The sequence below is a fragment of the Nylanderia fulva genome, unplaced genomic scaffold (assembly GCF_048542155.1).
Source record: "Nylanderia fulva isolate GAGA-0341 unplaced genomic scaffold, ASM4854215v1 Scaffold19, whole genome shotgun sequence".
Classification (NCBI taxonomy): domain Eukaryota; kingdom Metazoa; phylum Arthropoda; class Insecta; order Hymenoptera; family Formicidae; genus Nylanderia; species Nylanderia fulva.
Genome location: NW_028190161.1, coordinates 2878749 through 2885092, shown reverse-complemented (window position 1 = coordinate 2885092; position 6344 = coordinate 2878749). Strand labels below are relative to the sequence as shown.

Below are 6344 nucleotides of genomic sequence, written 5' to 3'. Positions count from 1 at the left end.
GGTATGTCAGAAACCAACCCCGTCTCGCTCGCGTCTCTCTCCTTCGCGCACAAGAGGGGATGAAATTCGCCCCCGCACCGACGTGACGTTCATCGTTGATAAGAGACGGCGCGCGTTCGCGCGTGCCCATTGTGAATGGAAGCGCATGCGTAGCCCGCTCCGGTCGCTCCCGATACGCGCAGAGTCCGTAAGCGTTTTACGAAAACGGGGCTCCGCCGACTCGGAGGGGGTCTCGCCGCAAAGAGCTCTCTCTTGTCGCCGTTTCCTCAGTGAAAATGCCGCCGCGATAGAGAGTCGCGCGCGTGCCGTGTGCTCTCCTCGGGCTCTCGTCGCGCCTTCCTCCCCGTGATACGACAAATTCACAGGTCTTAGATTAAGAAGAAATTCGTACTTTCGCGAGAGACCAGTCCCGGTTCAACGGAAGAAGTCCTCGTCTCTTTCTTCGACGCTGTCTCATCTGGAGAGCCCATTTCCTTCTTCCGCGCCTCCTGTTCCTCCTTCTTTCGACCCCTCGTCATTCTTTACCACCCTGCTTGTCACCCTTTTCCTTTGTCACCCACGCGGTTTGATCGAGTCCGCGAGTGTGTCACGGACCGGATCGCTTTTCGCGCCCGCGGATTTTAGACGCCGCTTCCGGAGAACGGCGCTGTCAGACGCACAGGTGTACGCAGGTGAGTTGCGAGATAAGTAGCAATTCCGACAGATACCGAGAGAGAGAGAGAGAGAGGGAGTAGTGGAGAGAGAAAGAGAGCCGGCAGAGCAATTATTCGACAGTACCGAAGGCTCCAGAGGGCACAGAGGACAGAAAGCAGTCACGGCGAATCTCGGCTGACTTTCGCGAAAATCGGAGCAAGACGTGATGCTGAGTCGTGGCTGACAGATGCGCGTGCGCGCGCGTGTTTTACGTCGCGCGACCCATTTACCTGCGACGTGCATCATCGTCGTCGGGGTTGCATCCTGGCCACCCCACGACGCCGTTATCGATTCCGGTATGAACGCGCCCTCCGTCGACAGGTATCTAACTTCCTGTCTCGTTTCTCGCGTGTATCGAGCTAATTATGATCGATGATATCTACGCGCGCGTGCACGTGAGATTTACTTACGCCTCGGTCACGCGCGAGATTGCTTCCCACCGAGATTATTCATCCAGTTGTGCCCTCACGTCCGGCAAACATGCCGGCATTTCTCCCTTTTTTTCCTTTCACCGAACTTGCGAACGACGGACAAGTATATTCATCATGGTCTTGTTATGGGATAAGAGAGATATTCTCAGGAAGTTGCAAACTGTAATTTTTATTTCGAAATATACTGCTAACAAAATACGAGAGTACGATTTTCTCTGTTCGTCGTTGCTGCAAGATGACCAAAATCATTTTCGTAAGATTTTGCAATTTTATATCATCCATGTTTCAACGCGATTCTCTCATTTATATTCGATTCATTTTTTTTCGGGTAATAATTTTTATTTCGAAACATTGTCAAAATATGACAATGTCATTTTTTTCTGTCATTCGTTGCTGCAAGATGATCAAAATAACTTTCAATTTTACATCACGTTTATTCAGCTGATCATATTTATACTCTGCGTATACTTTTTTGAATTTATAAATAAATTTATTCGTAGTCTTCTTTATTATAATACGTTTATAAATGTAGAAAAATGAACAGAGTGTATAAATGAGAGAATTAAGCTGAATAAAAGTGATATATAACATTTGCGAAATCTGAAGTCTTATGAAAGATTAATCTTATGAAACTCATTCTGATCATCTTGCAACAACGAATGGCAGAGAAAATATCACGTTGTCATTTTTGGACAGTAAAGGAAAAATTATTGTTTTAAATTTCCTGAGAAACGTGTGCCAATAAAAACCATAATAAATAGCTGCATTTATAATATCTAAAAATATATAAGTAAATTTATATGTTATATATCATGGATGCAAATTTCGTTTTTTTACAAAAAGCCCAAGTCTTTTTATATAATGCCGGCTTAAACTTAAATTTTAATTACGATTATTGATCGTATCGCTCGATTGAGTTGTGGGAACACGTATAAGAGAAATTTCTTATAAACTCGAGGATTGTCGACCTCGATCTTTAATTTTTTATAAGAACAGAAAGTTTATCACATTTATGATAAGTTTATGTGACAAGTTTAATAATCGAAAATTTATTTTTGCGACATTTGTCTGATGATGCAATGCTCTTCATATTCTCTAATTTGTTGTTTATTTTTTTTGCAAACTTCCATTTATTTAATTATAGAACCACGCAAAAAATGCTCTTTCCTTTCGAATCTATTTCTCGCGATTGTAGACAGTCCCACTCGTTGCGGTAATTATCATTTCCGGTTTCGTGACTGTGTATTATGTGCGGTACAAAAATGTAACTGTTTCTTGGCCGTATATGTGGATGCTTATGTGCAAACGTGCCGAGATCACGCAGAATGAAATATCGCATACCTGTTCTCGCTACAATTTCAGATGTGGAGCAAACGTAATTTGCTGTGATCACATAGTCTGTGCGCTTCGATTTTACGATATGTTTACGATATACGTATTGAATATTTTTATGAAGAATTTTAAACTACACACCTCGACCGATTTATGCAACTGCTTGAAATTCCAGGCGTTTCCTAAAAAGGCATATAAGCCAGTCGTAAATGAGGGACTCGAAAATGATGGTTCGTATAAGGCAATTGCACTTAATGCACTAGAGACGGTCTAAAATTAAATCACGTATTGATTTATTAATTGTACTAGGAAATGTGTACTGTGATATAAGAATAATTGCACCGGATCAATAACCTGATTTAATTAATTTTAGAGAATAGTGTTTTTCTTCTATTTCTTTCATGAATTATATTTCTATAAAATGGAAAATTAAATTTAATAAAATTAGCATAAAACTGATTTCGGGTTTATTCTATTAATAATTAATAGTAACTCAATATTTGACTGTGAAGATGGATACCATTCATTTTTAATATAATTTAATGTACTTTTTATATGTTCCAATCTCGTTTTACCTACATTAATAGCTTACATTGATTTTGGCCATCCAATTATAGACACTTATTTCAATTTCAAATGAAGTATTTCCTTTTTCAAATCAGATATTTAATTATGCAATCATTTAAAATACTTTTTCATAAATTAAATATATTTTGTTTAAATTAAAATTGTTTCACAATATAACATAAATGATATTGGGAGAGACGAAACTAAAGAATATATCTGAAAAGATTTACATATGTGATTATTAATTACTAAATAACTATTGGGACATAATTTTAATTTAATAACAATTATCTATATATATTCTCCAGTATCTATCAATATATCCATCAAAATATATGTATCATTTTGTACAGCTCTTAAAACCTGAGGTCATGCTTAATACCGCACTTTCCATATTAGTATACGTTTAACCTTCTCGACTCCAGTGAAACGAGATTCGCGAATTGTCGAGTGGAATAATGATCTTATCGTTCGTGTAAAACACAGTTCTCAATAGACACGATTTTGAACATGTCCTTGTACATTTTTCGCTTGTTACCAGGCTTAATTGAAGGATAAAGACTTTAAGTCGATGCAGTCTTATAAGACGATACAATTCTCTTCAGCAGATACCTCTTTGCAATTCTTTCTTTCTTTTGAATTTTCTTATTCATATTTCAATATTAGATTATTACTCAGAGTGAAACTTCGATCCTGACGACCTTGATCTCTAATGACTCGCCGCGTGTCGCCTGGTATATATGCTTTTAATTCCCATCCGTAAGCCGTGTCCTGACGTCAGCTTTTTTAAATCTCCGTTTCTCTCCAATCGGAATATTTTAGCGCGGAATCTTATTTTCATATTTACACTTCTATCCGAGAAATTACAATTTGCATATATAAATAATACTATTATTTTTTCAATATTAGCTATGCATACGAATACATTTATTTATCGCAATTTCATTCATTATTGAATTAATTAAAGATATACAGTACCCTCCATAAGTTTGGAAACACCTTACATTTTACAATTAACAATCGTATGGCAGCGATCTGTGTAGATTTTTTGTATTAATAAATCTCTATTTATAAGACCGTTTTTTGTTATCACCCCCAATTAATAATATTTCGAATAATATACTGATAAAAAACATTCCATTAAGTTTATATTCTTGCATGTTACGAATATCTAATTAAAGAATATTTCTTTAGAGAATTTTTCTCTTAAATTAAGAAGATCCTTTTGACAGATCTGTGCAGGTTGTTTGCATAAATAAATCATAAAATAAACAAAACATTTAAATGACATTTTTATTTATTTATAACAATTTATTTATAACAGAAACTTACGGAGGGTACTGCATATGTCTTGACTTTGTACTTTGTCTTGATTATCTCTTTCGCAGATTATGTAAATTCCAAAATTGTTATCTCCAGCCGCAACGTTCGACGAGTCAATCGACGTGAATTTCTTGCTCCTCCCGATATCCTTGTCCTTCTTCCGCGGCCGATGAAAGTCGCCCTGTGACGCCGTGCCGGCGAATTTGATTTCGCGATGAGAATTATTTCGCCATGACGTCACGCTGTCAGCATATATATCGTCGCGGTGGCGGGAATCGTTTCGGCTCTCTTGTAGACTATCGATCGCAGGTGGAATTGCGCGCCGGTGCGACGATGAGCATGCGACCGTGTTTGTGTGAGCACGACGAAGTCAACAAACGCACGAGATTGCACGTAGAAAGCATAGGGGGAAAACGTATGGATACGTACCTGGCGGGACCAGGCCACCAGGTCGCACGTCAATGCGGTATTTTCCTGGACATCGGCTTTTCAAAAGTACTTTGGTGTTATCGCTATTAACCTTTTCCATCTGATGAATAGCAGAGTGCGACTCTAACGTGGAAATATATGTTTCTGTCTAATCGGCAATTTTTCGCGAAAGACGAGGAGAAATGTGTTTTATTGCTTTATTACGCGTCGCGTGCAAGATTAATATACTTGAAAATAAAGAAAAAAATGTACCCATATATGTGTGTGTGTGTGTGTGAAAAAAGATAATGAAATTTAGATCTTAAATAGATCATAAAATTGTATACTAAACATTTATACAAACATTGTTAATTTTGTAAATATTTTTTAAAATTTTTTACATTTTTTTCTCTCCTTTTTTTTAAATTGATTTATATCGCTATTTAAAAAATCTCTTTTTGTTTCAAAAATATAAGCAATAGCAAATTGAAAACATGTTATGAAAAATTTCGATGATTAAATACAATAAATATTTCACCGAGCGATTTAGGGCAACTTGAAGATTAATGATAACTTTTTCTGATGTTATTTCCGTATGACGTATATAGCATATAGATAATAGCACTATGTAGAGCACCAGTAGCATTGATTTCACGATTACATGCTATTCTTGCACCTTCCACTTTTCTAGGGCAACTGCATCAGCGATAATTATGCATATTCTTACGCAGTTTTGAATTATAAATCTCATTTTTAATCAATATGAAAATGTTTATGTCAACAATATAGATAAAGATATATTTTTTGAAAAATTTAAGTTTAATATTTTGTATCATTCAAACAGACTTATTTCAAACAGCGTTATATAGATTCAGTCAGTTTTATCTGCAAAGAACAGATAAGCGCTATTAAAAATTTAAAAAGAATATATATATCTAGATGTAGCTTAAGTAGATTATATATATATACCTTACTTGACATGATAGGATTTATAATGAAACCTGCATTTATTCTACACTTACTGGAACACTTTCGTTTGCTTTAATGCGCCTATTACGTGCTTCTACCGGGAAATGATATATTTGCATGCATTAGAAAAATAAAAAATTTGCACGCCTTCGTCTAAGGCACAGTCTCGCCGTATCGTTAAGCAAGATGTTCTCCCACGCGTTAAGAAAAGGTGCGTACATGAATTCTCGAGTGGCCAGGTGAGGAAAAGAAACTGGCGGCAGCGTTACGAAAGGTTCTTCGAACCTAACCGAAGATGGTAGCAAGGAAGGGCGTTATCTGCTGCCGCGTTTGCAAGTTAACAGGCGTATTATTCGTGACGTTGCTCTTCGCTCAAGGTTGGCGCTTTATCGTATTAGCGTTCGCACGCGTTTCTTCTGATTAAACTCGAAGCTCTTTTCAGTGGCAAATGACTATGCTATCTCATAGCGCAGATAATAATTTGATAATTAAAAAAATGTCAACAAAGTGCGACAATTTCGAAATATATTGTGATATTGGTTGCATAGCTTGCTCGTTATGCAGTATTAAAATATTATTGATTTAAAGAAAAAACGTGTTCTTACAAATTATTCATATTCA

The 6344-nt window shown here is 36.8% G+C and overlaps 1 protein-coding gene across 3 annotated transcripts in view; it reads left to right on the top strand.

The window, feature by feature from the left end:
* The first annotated feature begins 200 nt into the window (after nucleotides 1–200).
* Nucleotides 201–6344, top strand: part of numb (NUMB endocytic adaptor protein) — a 59606-nt gene continuing 53462 nt past the window's right edge. For all 3 annotated transcript variants that reach the window (XM_029309166.2, XM_029309165.2, XM_085481725.1), the window contains exon 1: nucleotides 201–671. The gene's annotated coding sequence lies outside the window, so the exon portion shown is untranslated. The remainder of the gene's footprint in view (nucleotides 672–6344) is intronic.